This window comes from Oryzias latipes, chromosome 17 (genome assembly GCF_053564925.1).
Source record: "Oryzias latipes strain Hd-rR chromosome 17, Olatipes_Hd-rR_3.1".
Classification (NCBI taxonomy): Eukaryota; Metazoa; Chordata; class Actinopteri; order Beloniformes; family Adrianichthyidae; genus Oryzias; species Oryzias latipes.
Window position 1 is genome coordinate 9,000,969 of NC_136253.1, and position 17,230 is coordinate 9,018,198.

Sequence of the window (17,230 nt, forward strand, 5' to 3'; positions counted from 1 at the left end):
ATTCTAGTTTAGCGACCTGATGGATCAGAGAGACGTGTACAACATTCTGAAAAAGGCCAACTTCATGGCAGTGACCAGTGAAATCCGTGTTTACTTCCGCGTGTGTGTAAAACAGAGCTCCAGCAGTGTCACGTAAATAAAGCATCTAAGCCACGTTAAAGTGCTCTTCTTCACCCTGTCATGCTGCCTCATCACACTTTAATGTTTCTGGAAAGAGTTAGTGTTTTGTTTTGATTTTTTTCCTTTATTTTTGAAGCACAGTTCAGGCTCATGAACCGTTTAGAAGTACTGGAGTAGCTACAATTAGCAATTTTGAAAATAAACAGCACTTTATTTCTACAATCATATTTTTAGAACCTTATAGGTTAAGGCACATTCATTCATTAAAAAAAAATGTTGTAAAAATCAGACAATGTTGAATGTTCCCTTTAAAAACAAATAGATTTTATGTTACCAAAATAAAAGCACTATGAATTTGCTTGAATAAAAGCAACTTATATATGAGATACAGTTGCAGTGCTCAACATTGTGATCATTAAATAAATTGAATTTTATAAATTTATTACATTGAAAGACGTATTAATATTCAGGTCGAGTTTTTTTTAAGACATACTCTTAAAAAAATAGGGTTCCACTACAATATCGGGATTAGTATCATATCATAGCAATCACCAAGAACCCGTGTTGTCTGTGATTGGCTGTTTGGTGGGATATACAGTATGTCAAACTAAACTGATACTTATAAATGCAAAATCAAAAATAGGAAGAAACCAAGATGAGAGACAATTAATCTGGTAATTTTTGTGTTGCAAACGCAAAAAAGCATTTTGAAAGCAAAGAAAAAGATTTTAGAAGAAAATATTTAATATTTTGAACTCTGAAAGTTTTGTTTTTACAAAGTTTAATGTGGTGGCAGAAATCACTTTATATCACTTTTATAAATAGACATATTACAAAATGCATTTTACTCCATTGGCAAACACTTGAACTCTAAAAATATGAAGCTTGCTGTATCTGTCAGAGGTCAGAACTTTGTCTCCCTCTCTGGTCACCAGCAGGACCCATCTCCTGAGTTCTAACAACACTTCCTGGATGCTGCACACCTGCCTCTCATTCACTCAATCAACCACGGCATACTTTGGGAAGTATTGTTTGTGCCACTCTGCTTTCCTTACTGGGCGTTATAATTGGATCTGTTTTCACCTGTAATTTGACCATCCTGTCCCTCCTTTGATAAACTTATGCCTGTTATCCTGCCAGCCTTACCCTGATTTAGCAATATAGAGAAATATTAAAGAAATATAATAGAAAAAACCAAAGAGTCGGCTTTGGAGTTGTTTGATTAACAACTGACTCATCACTACATGGGGCGGGTCTCAGCACTGCTGCTCACCTGCTGCTGCTTGGGGATGAGAAGACTCCTTCAGCATCTCTTTTTCTCTCATCTTTTAGCCAGTTTGGAAAGCAAAGTGACTGCAGCAATGAGGTCATGTCTGGACTTTAACGGATCCCCAATTCTTCACGTACGAATGTCTGAATGAATGCGCCAGTAATTCCATTTTTTTTAACTAACCTCCATTTCGTTTCATTTAACTGAGAAAATGTCAGAGCATATCAAACCTAAGTAACGAAGTAACAAGGGTTTCTGTAGACCAGTTATTTTAATTAATTACCGAAATTTGAACTGTAATTTATTATGTTCCTCCATTACTAACAAAAGTAACAAAATTACAGTAATTTGTTACTTTGTAATGCGTTACCTCCAACACTGACTTGTTAAACTATGCATTAGCTTAACTTATGTTACTCTCTAAGGCACTTGATATATATAATTACTGTTATATATGATGTGTGTTTATTTCACCCAGTTTACCTGCATAACATACAAGAATACAGTTAATAGGAGTGCACTTGGTCACATAGTCTGCAGACTCGCTCATTGAAACCCCTTTTCAACACAAACTATGGCAGGTTAGATGGGCATAACATTAATTTTACTAATTGTTGCAGAACTTGGCACAATATTAAATGGGGACAACTCTTTAAATGCTGGTGGAAGACTAATAGACATTGATGGAGATTATGAGGCAGAACAGTCACATGTTCATCTTTAACCCTTGTGCTATCCAAGGCACTTTAACATTCAAGATTCAAGAAGTGTTTATTGTTATATTCAGTGAAGTTTCACAGAATTGGAATTTGCTATATATATATATATATATATATATATATATATATATATATATATATATATATATATATATATATATATATATAGAAATAGATCTATCTATCTATATTTATTGTTTTATAATATTTGGTTAGCGTAGGTTAGGTAACATTAATGGCGTCTGTCCAACAAAATTGTAGTTAGCGCAAATTTTCTGAATTAGGCTGTGTACGAATTCCCATCTTTATCACTAACAACTAAAATAATTATATTTTGCGGGATTACGTAGTGACCTGGGATTCAAAAGCAGTTCAAACACCATGGTCGGTCCTTTTTTTCTTTTTTTTTTTGAAACAGCGAATACAACGTCATCGATTTTACAAGTGAAAATCTAGGTAGATAGATAAATATATATATATCTATAGATATATATGTTATATATATATATAGATAGATATATATAGATAGATATATCTATCTATATATATATCTATATATATAGATATATCTATTCAATTCAATTCAATTCAATTTTATTTGTATAGCCCAAAATCACAACAACAGTCGTCTCGATGGGCTTCGAAGTAAAACATGAAATCAAAAGGATCACGAATACAAAGAATTCAATAGAAAAATACTAAAATGAACTAACAAACTGACTAAGCTATACTGGCATCCCTGCCCTTAGACCCCCCTTCGCGGTAAGGAAAAACTCCCAAAAAAACCGGATTCCGGAAAAAACGAAGAAACCTCAGGGGTGCCCACATGAAGGAGGGATCCTCCCCCAGGACGGACAGGCGATTTACCAGAAATCTTAGAGAAGAATTAACTTATCTAAATCTACAACTACATATATAAAAGTCCAGCAGACGAGCTTCATCCAGCCGTGGTTATCGGGACAGTCAAAGGCGCGAGTCGAGCCGGAGACAGGAACCACAGCCAGGTGTAGGAGCAGGAGCAGAGACGAGGTACTCGGTCAGGTACAGAGCAGAGACGAGCCAGAGATGAGCCAGAGGCAGGATCCACAGCCAGGTGTAGGAGCAGGAGCAAAGGCGAGGTAAACGGTCAGGAACTGGAGCACGGATGAGCCAACTGGAGTCTGGAAGCACTCCCACTCCCCAGGAGGGGAGAGGAAAAGAGGGACAATACATGAATCGCACTGCACCAAACAGAGGCATGGAGAACTAAATGATAAATTATGATCAAGAATAGAGGAGAGGAAGGGTAGAAGTAAAAAAGGAAAGAGGACAGAACCCCAGTGTACCATAGTTACCCCAGCTTCAACTTCTAGCAGCCTTTTAAAAGAAATAGTTATTATTAAGTTTAATTTAAACAAACTAACATTAAGTTAAATAATCTCTGAATACTAACTAGTCTGACAATAAGCCTGTCCAAAGAGGAATGTTTTCAGTCTAGCTTTGAATGTAGAAACTGAGTCGGCCTCTCTTATATGAGCTGGGAGTTTATTCCATAAGACAGGGGCTTGGTGGCTAAACGCTCTACCTCCAACCGTACTTTTACCAATTCTAGGAACCACAAGCAGTCCTGCATTTTGCGAGCGAAGTGTTCTGATTGGTTGGTAAGGGACTATGAGGTCCTTAATATAGGACGGGGCCATTCCATGTAAGGCCTTATAGGTTAACAGGAGGATCTTGAACTTAATTCTAGAATCAACTGGGAGCCAATGGAGCGAAACTAACACAGGAGTGATGTGATCTCTTCTGCTGGTTCCAGCTAACAATCTAGCAGCTGCGTTCTGAACAAGCTGGAGACTTCTTAAGGAACTCTTAGGACACGCTGCTAACAAGGAGTTACAGTAATCCAGCCTCGACGTAACAAATGCATGGATGAGTTTTTCAGCATCACTCTTAGAAAGTATATTTCTGATCTTAGCAATATTCCGCAGGTGAAAAAAGGCAGTTCTACACGCCTGAGATATATGAGCCTTAAATGATAAATCCTGGTCAAGTAAAACCCCAAGGTTTCTAACTGTGGAATTGGGGGCTATACTTATACCATCCAGGGAGACTATCTGAGCAGACAGAGCATCTCTGAGGTTTTTAGGACCAAGTATAATGACCTCAGTTTTTTCTGGGTTCAAGAGGAGGTAATTAATTGTCATCCAGGTCTTGATGTCACTGATGCAGGCGTTCAGTTTCTCTATCTGGTCATTCTGGTCAGGCTTCATGGATAAATACAACTGCGTATCGTCGGCATAACAATGAAAATTAATGCTGTGTTTCCTGATTATGTTTCCTAGGGGTAACATATAAAGCGTAAACAGGATCGGTCCCAAGACTGAGCCCTGTGGGACTCCATAGTTGACTCGAGTGCACTGAGAGGAATGGCCATTTACATTAACGAACTGATACCTATCAGACAGATAGGATTTAAACCACTGGAGAGCAGATCCTCTGATCCCTATGTCCTGCTCTAATCTATGGAGTAAAATACCGTGGTCGATAGTGTCAAAGGCAGCACTGAGGTCCAACAGGACCAGAATAGAAAGTAGTCCCTTTTCTGAGGCCAATAACAAGTCATTAGAGACTCTAACTAGTGCAGTTTCCGTACTGTGGTGAGGTCTAAACCCCGACTGAAAGTCTTCAAAGTGGCTGTTGTCCTGTAGGTGGCAGTAAAGCTGCTTAACTACAACTCTTTCTAGGATTTTAGAAATAAAGGGCAGGTTTGATATCGGTCTATAGTTGGCCAAGATGCTAGGATCCAAACTGGGCTTTTTCAGAAGAGGTTTAACAACTGCATATTTAAAAGACTGTGGCACGTAACCCGTTTCCAGAGAGGCATTTATCATTGTTAATATGGGATCATTAATTAGGGGAAAAGTTTCTTTAAAAAGTCTAGTGGGAATTGGGTCTAACAGACACGTTGAGGATTTGGAGGACGTAATAATTGATGTTATTTCCGCTTGATCCACAGCAGTGAAGCAGTCTAATGTTACAGAGGTTTCTATGGATGCCTCCATTTCTACCGCTTCAGCCTGTTCTGGGCTGATAGTAGGAATAACTTGATTTAACTTATGTCTAATATTTGAGATTTTACTATCGAAAAATGTAAGAAAATCATCAGAGCTGAGAGAAACAGGAACATGTGGTTCTACTGAGCTCTGACTGCGAGTTAATTTAGCTATAGTGCTAAAAAGAAATCTTGGATTGTTTCCATTCTCTGATATTAAGGTTGAATAGTACTGGCTTCTAGCTCTACGCAGAGCTTTTTTATAATTTAATAGGCTATGTTTCCAGATATCCAGAGACTGCTCTGAACCGGAGCGGCGCCATTCTCTTTCCAACTTACGGGTTTCTCGTTTAAGAGAACGAGTTTCTGCGTTAAACCACGGTGCTACTCGGTTTTGTCTGACGAACTTAGGTTTCAAGGGGGCAACAACATCGAGTGTACTCCTGAGGGCTTGTAAGGCATCATTAACAAAGTGGTCATTTATACTAGGACTGATACTATGGGAGCTGGTCTCAGAGTATTTTCTCAGAATATCACTAAGTACTGGCTGAACTGTGTGTTTAAACTCAGACACAGAACGGTCAGTTAAGATTCTTCTAAGCTGTTTCTTATTCACTGGGGCAGAAGGATGTTCCAGTGTAAGCTGGAAGGTAATCAGAAAGTGATCAGAAATGATGGGGTTAAGAGGAAGGACACTCAGCTGGCTGATCTCTATCCCATGGGTTAGAACAAGGTCCAGGGTGTGCTTATGACAGTGCTTATGACAGTGAGCTATATATATATATAGCAAATTCCATATATATCTATATATAGATATATATAGATCTATATATATATAGATATGTGTTATATATATATATATATATCTATATATATATATATATATATATATATATATATATATATCTATATATATATATATATATATATATATATATATATATATATATATATATGATATATATATAGATATATATAGATATATATATAGATATATATAGATATATATAGATATATCTATATATATCTATAGATATATCTATATATATCTATAGATATATATATCTTTATATATAGATATAGATATATTTATAGATATATAGATATATCTATATCTATCTATAGATATATAGATACCTCTCTCTCTCGCTCTCTCTCCCTCTCTATATATATACACATATATATATATACAATTTTATATATATAAATATAGATACATATCTACATATATATATACAATTTTATATATATATATAAATATAGATACATATATGTAGATATGTATCTATATTTGTATTTATATTTATAAATATATATATATATATATATATATATATATATATATATATATATATATATATATATATATATATACATATATATATATGTATGTATGTATGTATGTATGTATGTATCTGTCATTAAGTCAAACATAGGCTCTGTCGTATTTAGAGGACAAACGGGCAGGACAAAGGCCAGCAAAGAAAAGGTTTTCGCGTTCTAATGCAGAAAATGAAGGACATAGAGAGCACCCCTAAACCAAATTAGCAAGTACTGTTGTTTCCTTTATATACATTTACTTTATGTTTTGGTCATAATTGTTTCAAAAATGACAATGATTGTGATCGTAGGGAAATTTTCTCTTTTGCTTTTTTTCTCCCTCAGGGTGTTTTTTAGTTGTCAGATGTGAGTATGGTTTTACTGGCAAAATCTTGACAAGCTTCTATATTTTGGCAAGAGATGAGGCTTCGGTGAAGCTGCAAGATCTTAAATCAGGAGATCCTGTTTTAGCAAAAAGGTCAGATGGTCAATTTTACAAGGCCACAGTTGAATATATTCTAAGGAAGATCAGTCTAAGCAGCCAAAAGGAGTCGTCGGGCTTGGAGTCGTCGGGCCAGCAGTCAGGCTCCGGCGGGTCGGGCCAGCAGTCAGGCTCCGGCGGGTCGGGCCAGCAGTCAGGCTCCGGCGGGTCGGGCCAGCAGTCAGGCTCCGGCGGGTCGGGCCAGCAGTCAGGCTCCGGCGGGTCGGGCCAGCAGTCGGCCGGCGGGACAGGCGTGGAGCCGAGCTCTGGCGGGTCAGGCGTGGAGCCGAGCTCTGGCGGGTCAGGCGTGCCAGTGGGAGCAGGAACGGGTCGGGGCGCAGGCGGCACCCCCCTGGGAGCCGGGAGGGGTCGGGGGACGTCCGGGACCACCACTGGACGAAGTTGTGGTGCGTCCGGGACCACCACTGGACGAAGTTGTGGTGCGTCCGGGACCACCACTGGACGTGGACGGGGACGGTGGCGGCGACGACGACCCCCCCTCAGGGCAAGCCGGCTCCCAGTAAAGTCCAGGGAGCTCCCACTCCAGGCATATGAGGGAAACTGGGCCTGGTCAAACACCCAAAAAGACCTCGTATGCTCGGCTTCATGGTAGTAGGCCTCCAGAAGCCGCATGTCCCGCTCTGCTGGGTCCAAAAAATTTGGCTGGTCCATTCTGTCATGTGCGGGAGGCTCGAGAGCCGGTAGGACCCAGGCGCAGAGACGGGAGGCAAACGGGTTCAAGGGCAAGGGGTTTAATTATAACAAAAAGCGCTGCAGAGCAGGATGACAAAACAAAAACTCACTGTGGCGGGGCATGAAACATGGCATGAACGGACGAAGACACATGAAGACGTTAAACACACGACCAGAAGTTAGTGGACCAGCACAGGAGGAAGGCAGAGACAGAACTTATAAACAGACAGGGCAGACAAGACACAGGTGAACACAATCAGGGCAGATGGGGACCAAATGAAGTAAAACTCAAGAAACAAGACAAGACAGGAAACCTTTCAAAATAAAACAGGAAACAGAACTTAACCATGACAGAACAAGACAGAAAGCAAAAACCAATACAAAAGAAACTCAAACCATGACAGTACCCCCACCCTCAAGAAACCGCTCCGAGGTTCCCAAAGTCAACTGAGGGGGGGGCCTCGGAGGTCAAACCTCGACGGGCATAAGAGTCCAAGGAGTCTGGAGGACGGCCGGGGGTCCGCGCCGTCCGTCGAGGCAGGTCCGGCGGACAGCTGGGGGGCCGAGCGGTCCGGCGAGGCAGGTCCGGCTTGGAGGCGTCGTCAGGCATGGAGGAGTCAGTCATGGAGGAGTCAGGCATGGAGGAGTCAGGCTTGGAGGAGTCTGGCGGGTCGGGCCAGCAGTCAGGCTCTGGCGGGTCGGGCCAGCAGTCAGGCTCTGGCGGGTCGGGCCAGCAGTCAGGCTCTGGCGGGTCGGGCCAGCAGTCAGGCTCTGGCGGGTCGGGCCAGCAGTCAGGCTTTGGCGGGTCGGGCGTGGAGCCGAGCTCAGGCGGGACAGGCGTGGAGCCGAGCTCAGGCGGGACAGGCGTGGAGCCGAGCTCAGGCGGGTCCGGCGTGGAGCCGAGCTCAGGCGGGTCAGGCTTGCCAGTGGAAGCGGGGACTGGTTGGGGTTCAGGCGGCACCCCGCTGGGAGCTGGAACGGGTCGGGGCGCAGGCGGAACCCCCCTGGGAGCTGGAACGGGTTGGGGCGCAGGCGGCAACCCCCTGGGAGCCGTGACGGGTCGGGGTGCAGGCGGCAACCCCCTGGGAGCCGGGACGGGTCGGGGTGCGTCCGGGACTACCACTGGACATGGCTGTGGTGCGTCCGGGACCACCACTGGGTGAGGTTGTGGTGCAACCGGGACCACCACTGAACGTGGCTGTGGTGCATCCCGGACCACCACTGAACGTGACTGTGGGGGACGGCGGCGACAACGACCCCCCCCTCAGGGCAAGCCGGCTCCCAGCAAAGTCCTGGTGGCTCCCACTCCAGGGATATGAGGCAAACTGGGCCTGGTCAAACACCCAGAATGTCCTGGTCTGCTCTGCTTCCAGGCAGTAGGCCTCTAAAAGCCGCATGTCCCGCTCTGCTGGGTCCAGGAAATAAGGCTGGTCCATTCTGTCAGGGTGCAGGGGTGGCTCGAGAGCCGGTAGGACCCAGACGCAGAGGCGGGAGGCAAACGGGTTCAGGGCTAGAGGGTTTAATTATAACAAAAGGCGCTGCAGAGCAGGATGACAACAACAAAACAAAAACTCACTGTGGCGTGGCGTGGCGAGGCATGAAACATGGAAACATGAGTGTGGCAAAAACATGGAGACATGAACACCATGACAAAAGGTAATGGACCAGCACAGATGGAAGGCAAAGACAAGACTTAAATACAGACAGGGCAGACAAGACACAGGTGGACACGATCAGGGCTGATGGGGACCAAAGGAAGTAAAACTCAAGAAACAAGACAAGACAAGACCTTTCAAAATAAAACAGGAAACAGAACCAAACCATGACAGAACAAGACAGAAAGCAAAAACCAATACAAAAGAAACTCAAACCATGACAGTACCCCCCCCTCAAGGAACCGCTCCGAGGTTCCCAAAGTCAACTGAGGGGGGGGCCCCGGAGGTCAAACCTCGACGGGCATAAGAGTCCAAGGAGTCTGGAGGACGGCCGGGGGTCCGCGCCGTCCGGCGAGGCAGGTCCGGCGGACGGCCGGGGGCCGAGCGGTCCGGCGAGGCAGGTCCGGCGGACGGCCGGGGGGCCGTGCCGTCCGGCGAGGCAGGTCCGGCGGACGGCCGGGGGGCCGTGCCGTCCGGCGAGGCAGGTCGGGCGTGGAGGCGTCGTCGGGAGTGGAGCCGAGCTCAGAGGGCTTGGAGGCGTCGTCAGGCATGGAGGCGTCGTCAGGCATGGAGGCGTCGTCAGGCATGGAAGCGTCGTCGGGCATGGAGGCTCTGTCGGGCATGGAGGCGTCGTCGGGCATGGAGGCGTCCTCGGGCTTGGAGTCGTCGGGCTTGGAGTCGTCGGGCTTGGAGTCGTCGGGCTTGGAGTCGTCGGGCTTGGAGTCGTCGGGCTTGGAGTCGTCGGGCTTGAAGTCGTCGGGCCAGCAGTCAGGCTCTGGCGGGTCGGGCCAGCAGCCAGGCTCCGGCGGGTAGGGCCAGCAGTCAGGCTCCGGCGGGTCGGGCCAGCAGTCAGGCTCCGGCGGGTCGGGCCAGCAGTCAGGCTCCGGCGGGTCGGGCCAGCAGTCAGGCTCCGGCGGGTCGGGCAAGCAGTCGGCCGGCGGGTCAGGCGTGGAGCCGAGCTCTGGCGGGTCAGGCGTGGAGCCGAGCTCTGGCGGGTCAGGCGTGCCAGTGGGAGCAGGAACGGGTCGGGGCGCAGGCGGCACCCCCCTGGGAGCCGGGAGGGGTCGGGGGACGTCCGGGACCACCACTGGACGAGATTGTGGTGCGTCCGGGACCACCACTGGATGACAGAACAAGACAGAAAGCAAAAACCAATACAAAAGAAACTCAAACCATGACAGTACCCCCCCCTCAAGGAACCGCTCCGAGGTTCCCAAAGTCAACTGAGGGGGGGGCCCCGGAGGTCAAACCTCGACGGGCATAAGAGTCCAAGGAGTCTGGAGGACGGCCGGGGGGCCGTGCCGTCCGGCGAGGCAGGTCCGGCGGACGGCCGGGGGGCCGTGCCGTCCGGCGAGGCAGGTCGGGCGTGGAGGCGTCGTCGGGCGTGGAGCCGAGCTCAGAGGGCTTGGAGGCGTCGTCAGGCATGGAGGCGTCGTCAGGCATGGAGGCGTCGTCAGGCATGGAGGCGTCGTCGGGCATGGAGGCTCTGTCGGGCATGGAGGCGTCGTCGGGCATGGAGGCGTCGTCGGGCATGGAGGCGTCCTCGGGCTTGGAGTCGTCGGGCTTGGAGTCGTCGGGCTTGGAGTCGTCGGGCTTGGAGTCGTCGGGCTTGAAGTCGTCGGGCCAGCAGTCAGGCTCCGGCGGGTCGGGCCAGCAGTCAGGCTCCGGCGGGTCGGGCCAGCAGTCAGGCTCCGGCGGGTCGGGCCAGCAGTCGGGCTCCGGCGGGTCGGGCCAGCAGTCGGGCTCCGGCGGGTCGGGCCAGCAGTCAGGCTCCGGCGGGTCGGGCCAGCAGTCGGCCGGCGGGTCAGGCGTGGAGCCGAGCTCTGGCGGGTCAGGCGTGGAGCCGAGCTCTGGCGGGTCAGGCGTGCCAGTGGGAGCAGGAACGGGTCGGGGCGCAGGCGGCACCCCCCTGGGAGCCGGGAGGGGTCGGGGGACGTCCGGGACCACCACTGGACGAGATTGTGGTGCGTCCGGGACCACCACTGGACGAAGTTGTGGTGCGTCCGGGACCACCACTGGACGAAGTTGTGGTGCGTCCGGGACCACCACTGGACGAAGTTGTGGTGCGTCCGGGACCACCACTGGACGTGGACGGGGACGGTGGCGGCGACGACGACCCCCCCTCAGGGCAAGCCGGCTCCCAGTAAAGTCCAGGGAGCTCCCACTCCAGGCATATGAGGGAAACTGGGCCTGGTCAAACACCCAAAAAGACCTCGTATGCTCGGCTTCATGGTAGTAGGCCTCCAGAAGCCGCATGTCCCGCTCTGCTGGGTCCAAAAAATTTGGCTGGTCCATTCTGTCATGTGCGGGAGGCTCGAGAGCCGGTAGGACCCAGGCGCAGAGACGGGAGGCAAACGGGTTCAAGGGCAAGGGGTTTAATTATAACAAAAAGCGCTGCAGAGCAGGATGACAAAACAAAAACTCACTGTGGCGGGGCATGAAACATGGCATGAACGGACGAAGACACATGAAGACGTTAAACACACGACCAGAAGTTAGTGGACCAGCACAGGAGGAAGGCAGAGACAGAACTTATAAACAGACAGGGCAGACAAGACACAGGTGAACATAATCAGGGCAGATGGGGACCAAAGGAAGTAAAACTCAAGAAACAAGACAAGACAGGAAACCTTTCAAAATAAAACAGGAAACAGAACTTAACCATGACAGAACAAGACAGAAAGCAAAAACCAATACAAAAGAAAACTCAAACCATGACAGTACCCCCACCCTCAAGAAACCGCTCCGAGGTTCCCAAAGTCAACTGAGGGGGGGGGCCTCGGAGGTCAAACCTCGACGGGCATAAGAGTCCAAGGAGTCTGGAGGACGGCCGGGGGTCCGCGCCGTCCGTCGAGGCAGGTCCGGCGGACAGCTGGGGGGCCGAGCGGTCCGGCGAGGCAGGTCCGGCTTGGAGGCGTCGTCAGGCATGGAGGAGTCAGGCATGGAGGAGTCAGGCTTGGAGGAGTCTGGCGGGTCGGGCCAGCAGTCAGGCTCTGGCGGGTCGGGCCAGCAGTCAGGCTCTGGCGGGTCGGGCCAGCAGTCAGGCTCTGGCGGGTCGGGCCAGCAGTCAGGCTCTGGCGGGTCGGGCCAGCAGTCAGGCTTTGGCGGGTCGGGCGTGGAGCCGAGCTCAGGCGGGTCGGGCGTGGAGCCGAGCTCAGGCGGGACAGGCGTGGAGCCGAGCTCAGGCGGGTCAGGCGTGGAGCCGAGCTCAGGCGGGTCAGGCTTGCCAGTGGAAGCGGGGACTGGTTGGGGTTCAGGCGGCACCCCGCTGGGAGCTGGAACGGGTCGGGGCGCAGGCGGAACCCCCCTGGGAGCTGGAACGGGTTGGGGCGCAGGCGGCAACCCCCTGGGAGCCGTGACGGGTCGGGGTGCAGGCGGCAACCCCCTGGGAGCCGGGACGGGTCGGGGTGCAGGCGGCAACCCCCTGGGAGCCGGGACGGGTCGGGGTGCGTCCGGGACTACCACTGGACATGGCTGTGGTGCGTCCGGGACCACCACTGGGTGAGGTTGTGGTGCAACCGGGACCACCACTGAACGTGGCTGTGGTGCATCCCGGACCACCACTGAACGTGACTGTGGGGGACGGCGGCGACAACGACCCCCCCCTCAGGGCAAGCCGGCTCCCAGCAAAGTCCTGGTGGCTCCCACTCCAGGGATATGAGGCAAACTGGGCCTGGTCAAACACCCAGAATGTCCTGGTCTGCTCTGCTTCCAGGCAGTAGGCCTCTAAAAGCCGCATGTCCCGCTCTGCTGGGTCCAGGAAATAAGGCTGGTCCATTCTGTCAGGGTGCAGGGGTGGCTCGAGAGCCGGTAGGACCCAGACGCAGAGGCGGGAGGCAAACGGGTTCAGGGCTAGAGGGTTTAATTATAACAAAAGGCGCTGCAGAGCAGGATGACAACAACAAAACAAAAACTCACTGTGGCGTGGCGTGGCGAGGCATGAAACATGGAAACATGAGTGTGGCAAAAACATGGAGACATGAACACCATGACAAAAGGTAATGGACCAGCACAGATGGAAGGCAAAGACAAGACTTAAATACAGACAGGGCAGACAAGACACAGGTGGACACGATCAGGGCTGATGGGGACCAAAGGAAGTAAAACTCAAGAAACAAGACAAGACAAGACCTTTCAAAATAAAACAGGAAACAGAACCAAACCATGACAGAACAAGACAGAAAGCAAAAACCAATACAAAAGAAACTCAAACCATGACAGTACCCCCCCCTCAAGGAACCGCTCCGAGGTTCCCAAAGTCAACTGAGGGGGGGGCCCCGGAGGTCAAACCTCGACGGGCATAAGAGTCCAAGGAGTCTGGAGGACGGCCGGGGGTCCGCGCCGTCCGGCGAGGCAGGTCCGGCGGACGGCCGGGGGCCGAGCGGTCCGGCGAGGCAGGTCCGGCGGACGGCCGGGGGGCCGTGCCGTCCGGCGAGGCAGGTCCGGCGGACGGCCGGGGGGCCGTGCCGTCCGGCGAGGCAGGTCCGGCGGACGGCCGGGGGGCCGTGCCGTCCGGCGAGGCAGGTCGGGCGTGGAGGCGTCGTCGGGCGTGGAGCCGAGCTCAGAGGGCTTGGAGGCGTCGTCAGGCATGGAGGCGTCGTCAGGCATGGAGGCGTCGTCAGGCATGGAGGCGTCGTCGGGCATGGAGGCTCTGTCGGGCATGGAGGCGTCGTCGGGCATGGAGGCGTCGTCGGGCATGGAGGCGTCCTCGGGCTTGGAGTCGTCGGGCTTGGAGTCGTCGGGCTTGGAGTCGTCGGGCTTGGAGTCGTCGGGCTTGGAGTCGTCGGGCTTGAAGTCGTCGGGCCAGCAGTCAGGCTTTGGCGGGTCGGGCCAGCAGTCAGGCTTTGGCGGGTCGGGCCAGCAGTCAGGCTCCGGCGGGTCGGGCCAGCAGTCAGGCTCCGGCGGGTCGGGCCAGCAGTCAGGCTCCGGCGGGTCGGGCCAGCAGTCAGGCTCCGGCGGGTCGGGCCAGCAGTCAGGCTCCGGCGGGTCGGGCCAGCAGTCGGCCGGCGGGTCAGGCGTGGAGCCGAGCTCTGGCGGGTCAGGCGTGGAGCCGAGCTCTGGCGGGTCAGGCGTGCCAGTGGGAGCAGGAACGGGTCGGGGCGCAGGCGGCACCCCCCTGGGAGCCGGGAGGGGTCGGGGGACGTCCGGGACCACCACTGGACGAGATTGTGGTGCGTCCGGGACCACCACTGGACGAAGTTGTGGTGCGTCCGGGACCACCACTGGACGAAGTTGTGGTGCATCCGGGACCACCACTGGACGAAGTTGTGGTGCGTCCGGGACCACCACTGGACGTGGACGGGGACTGTGGCGGCGACGACGACCCCCCCTCAGGGCAAGCCGGCTCCCAGTAAAGTCCAGGGAGCTCCCACTCCAGGCATATGAGGGAAACTGGGCCTGGTCAAACACCCAAAAAGACCTCGTATGCTCGGCTTCATGGTAGTAGGCCTCCAGAAGCCGCATGTCCCGCTCTGCTGGGTCCAAAAAATTTGGCTGGTCCATTCTGTCATGTGCGGGAGGCTCGAGAGCCGGTAGGACCCAGGCGCAGAGACGGGAGGCAAACGGGTTCAAGGGCAAGGGGTTTAATTATAACAAAAAGCGCTGCAGAGCAGGATGACAAAACAAAAACTCACTGTGGCGGGGCATGAAACATGGCATGAACGGACGAAGACACATGAAGACGTTAAACACACGACCAGAAGTTAGTGGACCAGCACAGGAGGAAGGCAGAGACAGAACTTATAAACAGACAGGGCAGACAAGACACAGGTGAACATAATCAGGGCAGATGGGGACCAAAGGAAGTAAAACTCAAGAAACAAGACAAGACAGGAAACCTTTCAAAATAAAACAGGAAACAGAAACTCAAACCATGACAAAATCTTTATTAAACCTTCTAAAAGAGAATGATCCATTAGACTCATCAGGATCTGACACCATAATAATAAATAAGAGGCAAGTGTTGGAAGATGGCGAAATCACAGCCCTGCATCCATCACCTGATGGGGGACATGCAACAGGCCACAGCTCTAATTGGTAGGCTTGTTATAATGATTAACTGACCAGCGCCTGAGAGTTTAAAACTTTTGATCATTAATCAGACTTGGCAAAGTTAAAATAAAATAAAAAAATTAACAGCAGTTGGATGGCTTGTTATCCAATCAATGATCATAGTTACTTCAATTAGTAGTAATTATACAAATACAATTTTTAGTTTTACTTGTATTTTGCTAACATGTTTTGTGCCTGAAAAATCCTACATGTGTATGCTCTTAGATTTTGGGATTAAAAGTTCTAAACTCAATTAAAAATTTTACAAATTAAAGTGTCACAACACACTGTGAGCTTGTAGATCCTAAATTTCCATTATTTAAATATTTTCTGTGTTTCTTTATTTTTTGTTTTGGTCATGGTACAATTGTTTTCATTGTTATTACTGGCCATACATAAAAACAGTAGAAGTTGGTTTGGCCACTGTGGTTTATTCTAATTAGTTGGTTAGTATGTTGTTTTTTTCAGTCGATTCAGTAAGTCTTTAGTGGTTTTAATATCTATTTTGGCTAATTCTGGCTAACTGAACCCTAAATGTAATTTAGGCTTTGATGTATTTTATGACGGGTCCAACTGAGGTGCAACCACTGGTCCATAGCCCTACGGAGACCATACCCATCACCGAAAGGCCTTGGCACCTATTGTTCATCTTCCCATGGAGTCCATACACTCATCCCCTCAAAGTATGGCTTTAACACCTCCAGTCCACCCCCCTATGGAGGCTATACACCCAGTCCATCATCGTATGGGCTCAACACTTCTGGTCCACCCCCCTATGGAGACCATACACCTAGTCTATCACTTTATAGCAACACCTCTGGTCAATCTTCCTACGGAGACCATACACCCAGTCCACCATTAAATGGCCATGACACCCTAGGTCTGTCATGCTATGGCGGCCAAATACCCAGCCCATCACTAATTGACCTCAGCATGTCTGACTCTTCACCTGGTGGAGGTAATGCATCTGGTTCGCCAGCTGTTGGAGTCAATCCACCTGACAGTGGAATAGCAGCTAGCCTCCCACAGGTCAGGAGAGATGCAGGCAACTCATCTGACCAGGGCAACATCCTTTCTGGACAGCAAGCACAAAATGCATGGTCACCATGTGATGGATGTAAGGAGGAAGTTGAAAGAGAATAGGCAAGTCATTTATCCTAATTCACTGTTATTGTTTTCCTTACTTATGTAAGCAATTGGACCTTAAATACTACATTATGTATTATTTGAATTATCTTTTAAAAAATGCAGAAAGAGGGATATGGTATAACCCCACCTTACACCAGACGTGTAAGCGGCACATAACATACTAGACGTGTTTTATTCGCACCACTTTGAACCTTGTTAAGAGCCAACCATGCAAGAAGTGACTTTAGACCATTTCTTAAACTTTTGATTGGGGCACTTTCTGAACATTTCTTCACCGTTGAATGTCAAAGTGCTGTCCCTTTTGGTCACCCTGGAAATAATCCCTTTGTAAAGGAAAGAAAGCAGGTTCTTGACCGTAAAAAAGTTGATGCAATCTTAGTACGTTTCTCTCAAATTTAGGCTTTTTATGAAAGAATTCTGGGAATAATGAGCATGTACAATCAGCCCACAGTATAGCAATGATTACCATCAGAATATAAATTTAACACTGGAAATGAAGTTTTGTCCAGTATCATCTAACCTCTTTACGGGGCTCATTACGTCGATCGCGATCGACCGGTCGATCTTCAAGGACATTAGAGTAGATCGCAGGCCAGAAAGAGAAATAACCAAAAAAATAAAACTGACTAAGGAAGCAGTGTTTTCCGTGGCACGCGCTTCCCACTCTGCCAGCAGCCTTTTAGAGATGCAGCTCTCCCCCAAATACACGGTTTACAGCAGAGCATGAATTGTAGCTGCTCT